This window comes from Halichoerus grypus, chromosome 4 (genome assembly GCF_964656455.1).
Source record: "Halichoerus grypus chromosome 4, mHalGry1.hap1.1, whole genome shotgun sequence".
NCBI classification, from domain to species: domain Eukaryota; kingdom Metazoa; phylum Chordata; class Mammalia; order Carnivora; family Phocidae; genus Halichoerus; species Halichoerus grypus.
Window position 1 is genome coordinate 54,842,168 of NC_135715.1, and position 11,355 is coordinate 54,853,522.

At 39.9% G+C, this 11,355-nt stretch overlaps 1 protein-coding gene across 1 annotated transcript in view; it reads left to right on the forward strand.

Moving 5' to 3' along the window:
- The window catches only part of GPALPP1 (GPALPP motifs containing 1), a 37,942-nt gene extending 34,066 nt beyond the window's left edge, over nt 1-3,876 (forward strand). The window contains exon 9 of the mRNA XM_036071700.2: nt 549-3,876. The gene's annotated coding sequence lies outside the window, so the exon portion shown is untranslated. The remainder of the gene's footprint in view (nt 1-548) is intronic.
- The last annotated feature ends 7,479 nt before the right edge of the window (nt 3,877-11,355 follow it).

Genomic DNA, 11,355 nt, shown 5'->3' on the forward strand with positions numbered 1-11,355 from the left:
TATTAACCAGGCATTGCCATTAAAGACACTAAAAGTAAAGTTTAGTTTATAAGAAATGGCAAAGGAAAGAGTGGTTTGAAGCTTGGGTAAATATGCATGCTTTTGTAAAGAACAGAGAAAGGAGATGTGTTTATAATCCGTGTGTTAAACAAGATCACAGCTAGAAAACGTTCATTGTTTTGAAAGCCTCTCTATAAATTAAGGTTCAAAATCATTATATCCTTCATCCACAGCTCAATCTAACAAGGGTTCGTAAAGGTGAGTAAGGAATTACCTAAGAGCTAAGGTTGCTTCTTAAAATCTTTATCATTTTTAACTGTATGAAACCTACATCAATATTAAAATGTGGCTTTAAAGGAAAATACAGAGGCACCTGGTTGGCTCGGTCGGTGGAGCATGCGACTTTTGATCTCGGGATTGTGAGTTCAAGCCCCACGTTGGGTGTAGAGATTACTTAAAAATAAAATCTAAAAAAATTAAAAATTGAAAGGAAAATACAGTTAAAGTTAGAAATATTTTCCAACTTACTGAACTTTCTTATTCTTCAGGGGGATTTCCCTGTGCAATGAAGAAAAGTTGAAGAATACTCTTTTTATCTGTCTATCTATCTTTATCCCTTTGTTTTGAGTTCCTTAAGATTAGAGGTGACCTTAGTCTTAAAAACCATACAAACTTACCTTGTGCCGTACGTCCTGTAAGTCCTGTGAAAACCTCAAGTCAGTATTTCTTATGTGGAATAGAATTTTATGTGTCTTTGGCTTCTGAGGAAGTGTGGGCTTTTCTTCAAATAATTATTTGGAGGACCCATCTATTCCTTAATTTCTGTGGTGTCTCACAAGTATCCTATAAGATCTGGTCAGGACTATCCACTGAATCTCCACCAGAGCTTAGACCTCCTCATCAAATGTTACTCACCTGCCCTGGAGTAAGTGTGTCGGGTCCTTGTAGTCAATCCATGAATTTGAAATTGTTTGGGTTTTCCCTCTAAACTGCAGCCTGTGAATACACATTTACAAATAGAGGGCTCAGAGGTTTCATCTGTTTTGTTCACATTTTGCTTGTTGGGCAATCAGGGCTTTTTATTTGTTGCTTGGGCTTTTGTTTTTGTTGGTTGGTTGGTTGGTTTTTAAGTCAGAAAGAAGGGCCTCTGCATTATCTCATGTGCTAAGGAAAAACTATTTTGATTTTTCCAACTTTAATAAGTATTTCTAGGGGAGGCAATCTGAGGGACAAAATATGCCATGAAGGGGCGCCTGGGTGGCTCAGTCGTTAAGTGGCTGCCTTCAGCTCAGGTCATGATCCCAGGGTCCTGGGATCAAGCCCCTCATCGGGCTCCCTGCTCAGCAGGAAGCCTGCTTCTCCCTCCCCCACTCCCCCTGCTTGTGTTCCCTCTCTCGCTATGTCTCTCTCTGTCAAATAAATAAATAAAATCTTTTAAAAAAAAATATGCCATTAAGCATTAGCAGTGTGAAGTCTAAGACTTGGTCTCCATGGTCTCAGCCAAAGCTCTCCAAGTCTTTAAACTTTGCTTTGCAATGATCTTATTTTACCCGTTTATATTTAACAGATTTTAGCTCATTTATTGGGGACTGATCTTTTATATCAGTCATGAATAGTCTTTTAAAAAAATCAAGTTCATAATCCCTGAATACAAAAATATAAATGGAAACTCTAATCATAACCACCCTAATGAGAGTATGTAAGTTTGTAATGCTTGAGGTAGTCTATTAAGATGTTAAATAGAACATTCTAAACAGTTAAAGCCTAAATTCAAATTCTCTAAGTTATGTTTTCTTACAGAGCCATCCTAACTGTTCACTAGTTCTATGTTGTAGTTTTGATAAAGCATGAGAGGTTTTGTTTTTTGTTTTCTGTGGGGAAAAAAGAACACAAAATGAGAGACTAGGTGGAAAGTGTGAGGTTTTAATAGAAAAACGTTCTGACTCCTAGTTCATTTAGGCTTTATGACAATTGAGTGAACTGTTCAAATTATGGCACAAATTATTCTTTGCTTTTATGATATCAGCATAAACAGTAGCCTACTCAAGGAGCATAGCTATTAAAAAGATGAATTATTCTCCTAAGCAAACTGAAAAAGCTTCTTGTCTAAGCAAAATTGAACAGAACCACCGTTTGCCTAAAATGTCATTTTTAATGAGTAGTATTTTCTGAACACAAAACTTTGTGCAAAGCATCCACTGCTCTCATTTAATTTTGTTATAATTTTTCCCCACTGAAAGGAAAAAATGTTTTCAAAAGTTCCTCACCCTTATATAAATTTCTAACATATATTTTTGAGAAACTTGGAATTTTTTAAAGTAAAAATGTCACCTTTCATTACTTATTTTTGTTTTCTTCACCTTAAGGGGATAGGATATTTCCATATCACATATTTGCTGTTTTTCCCCTCGCCTTGAAGCGTCTGTCCTCAGCAAAAGGGAGAAAAACCTCTTCTTTCTGCCTAATGCTTTCCATGAGTTACCACCTTACTGCTCACTTGGATGTAATGCTCTTTCATGCCACCCCAGGACAGTTTTAATGAAATGTAAGGCCAGACCAGAGGTTTTATGCCCCTCAGAGAGCCTATGCCCAATATAACAGCATTGATAATAAAAGAACAGAGTTGCTGTTTACACAGAATGGAAAGGTGCCCATGTCTGGCCCCTCCCCTCTTCCAAAGTGGTAAAAAACCTACTTAAATCAAGTCTCCATCCATCTGGCAGAAAACTGGCATTGTTGACATCTTCTAATAAGAACTTTTTAATTTCCTATACGTCTTGGCTAAGTTTTATAGAACTGTGACCTCCTTTGAAACTTAAAAATGAAGAAGAAAAAAGAGCAACACAAAGTTCAAAAGGTCAAGCAGATACTTCAACTTTCTTTTCTGTTGAAGGTAACGTCTAAGTTCATTGTACCTGAAATTACATGATTTTTGTCCACCTCTATAAATCGTCATCTCAGATAGATTACTTCCACAAAGTAACCACATTACTGATAAATAAATGGTGGCTTTAGCAAGTGAGGGAATTGGGAGTGGGGACAGAAGGTGAGAGATGATGGTTTCACCCAATCATTATCAGGTAAATTAAAGCTTTCTTATATTGGGCAAAATATTGTAAATTAAGCCCTGCTCTTAAAAAAAAAAAAAAAAAGCCATGGTCTTTCTAAGAGTTTTTAATCGTATTTGGATATAGCAACCATTTGACAATTAATTTATTTCTTGAACTTTTAATAGTTCTTTGAATTAATGACTTTTTTTAGAAGTGAGGTTGAGATTGACATGGTACTGAAGCTTACATGCTCCAGAATAGATTAGTAGTTATTCTATAAATTATTTGGTCCCCAAACATGATGGCACTTTTTATTTCTTATATAGGGAGGATAATGTTAATATTATTACTCAAGAAACATATGATCATGGGAGATACGTTGTTAAACTATCTACAAGAGTCCTATCACATCTCTTTTGTACTTCTTCCATGGTAATGATAAGTATTATTAGAAAAAACAGTTTTCTGTTGAGTTATGTACCTAAGAGGAAGAATTAAGTGGTGGGAAGTGGTTAGAGATAGGGCCACTGTAACATCAGTGCCAAGTCTTCTGTTTCATGGTATTAATTTATTTTACTTTGGCTTTTGACACCATCATGAGATTTAAGTCTGCACTTACAGAGGCCATGCATTTCCTATTATAGGAGAGGTATATTTTTTTGCAGCTTAAAAAATTGTTTAACTGTGACTCTAGTTTGTAAAGTATTATAAAGAGCTATACACGCCCCTTTGAATCTTTTCATTTTGAACTTTACAGGAAAAGACTGTTTTTAGAAAAGAATTCCTGATGTATAATTTGTTATGTATAAATAAAGTTTCATCTCTATCCAAGAAGTTGTGGTCTTTTATTTTTGTTCTGTTTTAATATAATTAACTCCTCTGAAGCAGGCAATATTGGCAAAGAGAATATTCCACAAAAATATATTCTGGCCAATCAGATCATTTTAGGAAGAAAACTCACTTGCCACGTTTTCATTATCCCAATATAACTACAATTAGTAACTGTTTCTTTAGACATGCAAAACAAATTGGAAATGCTCTTAAGAGCACCATGGCCCAAGAGGGACTAGAACAGGCTTATAACCAAGATTCCATTGTTCTGTGTATCATAAGGTTTTATAACAGTTGGTAGGTGTTTTCAGGGGTGTTTGATTATCAGCTTTTTTTTTTTCCTTTCTCTACTTCCCAAATTCTTTCAGAAAGCATGTGTTCTTTTATAATTTGGGGTGGGGAAGTTATCCCCCTTTTTTATAAAGTCCTAATTTTTTATTATATAGGGTTAGTTGAGGATGAGAAACTTTTTAGGTAAAATGACAAGGAAAGTCTTTCTGAAGAGACATGGAGGGATGGGGTAGCTGGGTGATAGACACTGGGGAGGGTGTGTGCTTTGGTGAGCGCCGTGAGTTGTGTAAGACTGGTGAATCACAGACCTGTACCTCTGAAACAAATAATACATTATATGTTAAAAAAAAAAAAAGAAGATAGTAGGAAGGGAAAAATGAAGGGGGGGGATTCGGAGGGGGAGACGAACCATGAGAGACTATGGACTCTGAGAAACAAACTGAGGGTTCTAGAGGGGAGGGGGTGGGGGGATGGGTTAGCCTGGTGATGGGTATTAAAGAGGGCACGTTCTGCATGGAGCACTGGGTGTTACACGCAAGCAATGAATCATGGAACACTACATCCAAAACTAATGATGTAATGTATGGTGATTAACATAACATAATAAAATTAAAAAAGAAAAAGATGCTAGCAGTGTGAACAGTGACTGACCACACATGCAAAGGCTTGAAGCATTAGTTCTGAAGTGTTTGAAGAACTGCACCAGTGTGGGCGGTATATAAGAAATACGGGGGCTCAGGGGTGGTCCTTGCTACTAATACTAGGAACCCCATATAAGGGCATCTGACCCAGTTTTAGAAGATGAAAGGAAGCCTCCCAGAGGAGAGTATACTTTAGCCAAGTCATAAACATCACCCAGGAGTTAGCTAGATGGGTCCTAAACCAAAGATCTACCCTACCAGCCTTCTAGAATTTCCCAACCATATCTGAATTCACCCTTTAGGCCCTTGCTCTGAAGACAGCATGTACTCCACTCATGTCATCAGCAGAAAATTAGCACATTGAACTTCTGCCCGTACCTGTCACCAAAACTAATTATTTTAAGTAAAGCTGGGGTCGTTTTTCTATTTTTCAAAATTTGTTATGAATTATTGCTCATTTCCTCCTCATAGGCCTAATTATTAAGGATTATATACATTATTTTTAAGAGCTAAATAGCACCAGATGAATGCAACAGATATCAATTGAGTAATTAATCTTTAGAATTCCAGGGCATGGAAGAATATTTTCATTTATCTTTTTCTTAATTCATGATCCTTGAACCACCATCAGAATCACCTGAGGAGATTGATTAAATGCAGGTTCCCAGGCCCGCCTCTCTTGAATGGGAATCTTTGAGGTTAGAGTCCGGGAATCTCTGTTTTTAACAATTTCCCAGGTCAGTCTTTATAAACTCAAGTTTGAGAATCACTGCACTTATTATCTACATAGTCGTTTTATGTTGCATAGCTACAATCACTAGTATCAGCAATAACTTGCATTATGAAGAGTGGAGAAAAATTGTCATTTCTTGTTTTGTTTTTTTTTAAGATTTTATTTATTTATTTGACAGAGAGAGACACAGCGAGAGAGGGAACACAAGCAGGGGAAGTGGGAGAGGGAGAAGCAGGCTTCCCGCCGAGCAGGGAGCCTGATGCGGGGCTCGATCCCAGGACCCCGGGATCATGACCTGAGCCGAAGGCAGACACTTAACGGCTGAGCCACCCAGGCGCCTCAATTGTCATTTCTGTCAAACATTTTTACCAGCCAGCTACTACAGGCTTCAAGATTCTGTCAATGATAATTTGGTTTCATGAGACTGCCTTCTCTTAGGCTCCTTTTAAAATGGAAGAATCTTGGGACGCCTGGGTGGTTCAGTCGGTTAAGGGTCTTCCTTCAGCTCAGGTCATGGTCCCGGTGTCCTGGGATCGAGTTCCCACATCAGGCTCCTTGCTTGGCGGGAAGCTTGCTTCTCCCTCTCCCTCTGCCTGCCGCTCCCTCTGCTTGTTCTCTCTCTTTCTCTCTCTCTCTGACAAATAAATAAAATCTTTTTTAAAATAAAATAAAATGGAAGTCTTTAGGAGGAGTAGTTAGGTTACAAGATTCTTGTCCCTGGCTGTTGGGTCCCATGAGATCACTGAATACCCTGGAAGTGCAGAACCCTGAAAGGGCCAGGGGCACAATGGATGCTAATGATGAACTCCAGAGGTGGTCTCTGCCTTCTGACTTTTCCTTAGCAAAATTCATCAGTGTTACTGAAGCGCTTTGAGGTCTTAGATAACTGTGCCTTGACAGCTAAATTATCTTAACTAAAGAACTTTGAAAGCAAGTGAGTTTACTTTTGGATATCATTTTCTGCATTTGCTAGCAAAAGAAAGATGACAGATCAAAGAATGTCAAAAAGAAACAAAGGGGCATGATTGTGTTAAGGCTGAAAAATTTCAAGGACCCATGCTAGAATATTAAAAAGAACTGCAAAACTAATTTCAAGTCTCTCTGATAACCACCTTTCTACTGTCCAGCCCTTCCATTTAGTTTCCTTAGGATGGAGCAATGTTGGCCAAACAGGCCATATGATAAGGTAGTTAGTCCCGAAGTTTTCTCTTCATACAGTCAATGCTCTGAGATGGAAACGGACGTGCTCCTTTTATCACTGGGCACAAGAGCCATCACTAACATAGGGGTGTTACACTATGCTAATTAAGAGCAGAAACATTGGAAAGAGCAGCCTGGAACAGAATCCGGGCCCTGCTACTGGCTGTGTAGACTTGAGAAAGTTCCTTAACCTATTTCAGCCATAATTTGTCTTAAAATGAGACCAGTAATACCTCACAGTCTGTTATGAGGATTACAGAGATGACACATGTAAACAATTAGCACAAAATCCAACAATAAATGATGGTTATCATTGTAGACCCCTGGATGATAAACCCGCTCAGACTTTTGTAGACATATCCACTCATTTCTTAGAATCTCAGAGTAGTCCTATATTTATCAGGGCTCTTGGCAGCAAGTGATACTAAACCTAACTCATACTGGCTTAAGCAAAAAAAAGATAATTTATCCCCTCATGTAATGAAAAGTCCAGGAGGTAGCCCTGGCTTTAGGTACAACTGGATCTAAATGCTCAAATTATGCCATCAGGATTCTGTCCCTGTCCCTCAGCCTGGTTTCCTTTGTGTGGACTTCGTGGTTACATGGGCTTTCTAGTTGGTGACAAACGTGGATAGCAGCACCTCTAAAGCGACATCCTACCAGCTTTGCTTCTTCCCATTAAATCCAGCCAAAGCCCAAGGACTAATGCTAATTGGCTCCAAGGACAAGCTTTGGTCATTTGTTCACCCCTGAATCAATCATGGCCAGGAGACACAGCATCCAGTGTCCCAGGCTGGTTCACGTCCCCTTCCTATGGAGCTAAAGCCTACCCAACCACACAGACTTCAAAGTTGGGAGGGTAGTTGCCTAAAAGAAAATGAATGCTGTATCTGGAAACAAAACAACACATGCTACAAAGGCGAAACAGCGGATGCTTGCGTTAGCCCCCATTCAGTTTTCATCCTACCAATTTTCTAATGGGAATACCAGTATTGTTTACCAAAATGGGATACCACCCACATGCCTGTCAGTTCTCCCCAGGTTATCACTATTATTACCTGCGCACTGTGAATCTCCTTTCCATTAGGTATCTTCTGGTCCAGGTCTCAGTGATGAGTCTGTGTGTGGGGAGGTGTGGGGAGGGAGCATGCATACACTGAAGTGCTTTACAGATACCTGAGCCAGGTAAAGTTCCACCCAGTAAGACAGTCCTGCTTGTCTCCTATTTCTTGGCTTCCATCAAATCCTCTGACATCAAGAAGCACAATGTAGATGAGAAATGAAGGCATCACAGCGTATTCACCGCATTCTACTGCAATGTACAAATCACAATACAATCTGTTGCCGTGTATGAATCACAGTACAATTCAAAATGCTTTATTTAGCCTTTCTTTTTATAAACAAGACAAGAAAAAGGAAAGGGAAATGACAAATTATGAAAAATTGCCAGCTTCAACCCAATCAATAGCACAGAAGCTTGCCTGACCTTGCCGATTAATCATGTATCTTGGATAGAAGGTGTTCAATGTCTGAGGCAGCTCTTGAGAGGGGAGAGCCAAAGTGGGGACCACAAACCCCCAAGTCATAAAAGTAGGTGGCAGCAAGAAGGGAGATGGGAGAGTCTCAAATTCTCTCCTGAGCACCTGGAGGTTAGGTCCGGAGAACTGCCAAGGGCAGGAGGCAGCAGAATAGCCTTCAAAAGACATATCCACCCAGAGCATCACAATGTGACTTGTTTGGAGTAAGGGTCTTTGCAGATGTAATTAAACTCAGGATCTCAAGATGAGATCAGCCTGGACTGAGGGTGGGCCTTACATCCAATGACTGGTATCCTTACTAGAGAAAGTTCCTATTTGCCACAAGCCAAGGAACTTTACAAGCCACCAGAAGCCGGAAGAAGGGAGGAACGATTCTCCCCTGGAGCCTTCAGAGAAAGCGTGGCCCTGCTGACACACCTCGATTTCGGACTTGTGGCCCCCACAACTGTGAAAGATAAATTCTGTTGTTTTAAGTTGCCAAGTTGTGGCAGTTTTTTTTGCAGCAGCCCTCAAAAACCAATGACAAAATAGGAACTGAATTCACCTTCGCTGCTTCAAGCCCAAGATGGCGGCCTCGTGTTAGCAACTTCTAGCTGGCCATTGGCATTGACTGAGGGCACTGATGGGCCACTGATTCATCAGGTACTCCACTGGTTTCTAGTCTCTGTGCCATAATGTTTCCTTAAAGGAAACTGGAGGTATTTTTACCTAAAGAAGGGAATATATTCTAGGTAGGTAAAATCTTGAAAACAAACAAAACAGTAAGTAAAAAGCCTGACAGGGAGTAACGAGAAATGGATTTTTTTAAGTGTTGTCAAGTGGAAGAAGTTCTTTAATAGTTGTTTAAAATTAGCAATCAAATTTTTTACCATAGTGCTGCCAGCCTCCTATACATTGCAATTAGATAATTTGTGGATGTATGTTTCTAAAGATAATAAGTTGGGGGTTTGGGGGCGCCTGGGTGGCTCAGTTTAAGCGTCTGCCTTCGGCTCAGGTCATGATCCCAGGGTCTTGGGATCAAGTCCTGCATTGGGCTCCTTGCTCAGCAGGGAGTCTGCTTCTCCCCCTGCCCCTCACCCTGCTCATGCTCTCTCTCTCTCAAATAAATAAAATCTTAAAAAAAATAAGGTGGTTTTTTTTTCTTACATAGGTAACTATTTTTAAATGAGCTTTGTTTGTACTGCCTCCCAAGCAATTGCACTTCAATGTTAGCAGTAATCACATTAATTTAGGCATTAATAATACAAGTGATACTTATTAGAGTATGAGCTTTGAATTCTTAGTTATAATGCAGAAAAGGGTTCAGGAGTCATTTAGACCAATGCAGTGTGTAGCTATAGCCAAAATAATAATAATAATAATAGTAATAATAATAATCTTTTTAAAGCTAATAGATTATTACATAAGAGAGAAAAGAAATACAAGGCAAAAAAGTGGTGCTACATTTGGACAAACCTATGGTGTGTCTACCTAGAAAACTTTCTTGTTCTAATTTCTATACCTTAAGAAAAGACATAACAGAGGAGGGATGCCTGGGTGGCTCAGTCAGTTTACGCGTCTACCTTCAACTCAGGTCATGATCTCAGAGTCCTGGGATCGAGTCCCACATTGGGCTCCTTGCTCAGCAGGGATCCTGCTTCTCCCTCTGGCTGCTGCTCCCCCTGCTTGTGTGCGCTCTCTCTCTCTCTCTCTGATAAGTAAATAAATGTAAAAAAATGAAACCATAAAAGTACTGGAAGAAAATGTGAGAAAACTTAACTTCATAATCTCAGAATGGGCAAGCACTGCCAAAAGATAACGTAACACCTAGAAGTCCTAAAACAAAGCGTTGATAAACTGGATGATATTAAAGAAAAATTCTGCATAGAAAGCAGTCAAAAGACAAATGAGTATTTGCAACTCACATCACAGACAAAAGTGTGATTTTCTTAGCATTTGAATAACTGATAAAAGTCAATAAGAAACTCAACAACAACAAGGGGCACCTGGGTGGCTCAGTTAAGCATCCGACTCTTGAGCTCAACCTCAGATCTTGATCTCAGGTTTGTGAGTTCAAGCCCTGCGTTGGGCTCTATGCTGGGTGTGGAGCCTACATTTAAAAAAAAAAAAATTCAACAACAAAAAAATCAACAAGCCAAAAGATAAATGGGCAAAGAGTATGAGCACGATTCATAGAACCAAAATAGTGTAAGATTAAATATATGAAGAGAAACTCAACCTTGCTTATAAAAAAGACATGCAAATTAAAACTACAATAAGAAATCACTTTTTAATAGGTTAGGAAAAGTAAAAAATATTAAAACACAAGGGTGGTAGGAAATGTGTTCTTCCATTGTTAGAAGGACTGTACACTGGTGTGGCCTTTATGGTGATTTGTGAATATTCATAAAAATTACATACAACAGAACAGTAATTCCACCGCTACGAATTTAGCCTACAAGTATACTCGCACAAGTATAAAATGACATGTCATTTCAAATTGAGTATTGTTTGTAATAGCAAGAGATAAATGCCCATCATAGGGGACTGGCTATAAAGAAATTGCAACACTTTAAAAGAATGAGTCAGTTGTATATATCCTGATATGGAACCATCTTCAAGATATATTAAGTGAAGGGGCGCCTGGGTGGCTCAGTCAGTTAAGCGTCTGACTCTTGATTTCGGCTCTGGTCATGATCTCAATGGTGAGACTGAGTCCGGGGTTGAGCCCCCCCCCCCCACTCTGTGGAGCCCCACGTGGAGCCCCACGCTCAGCAGGGGTCTGCTTCTCTCCCTCTCCCTCTGTCCCTCCCCCTGTGCATGTGCACGCATGCCTCTCGGCTCACACACACACCCCACCTTCTGCCCCGTGAGCAAGCTGGTCCTTCCAAGAGGTGCCCACCATCCCTGCCCATAACTGTCAGCCAGGGGCGCTGTGTTGGATTCAGTCTGCTACTGACACCTCCTCGGGTGTCACCAGCCCCGTCTCTACCTGCTTCTGACTGCAGAGGAGCAAGCACACGGACCCACATAAAGATGGGTATTACTGCGTAGTAGACTCCGCTTCGTTTTGATGACGGAATCCCCTGCTC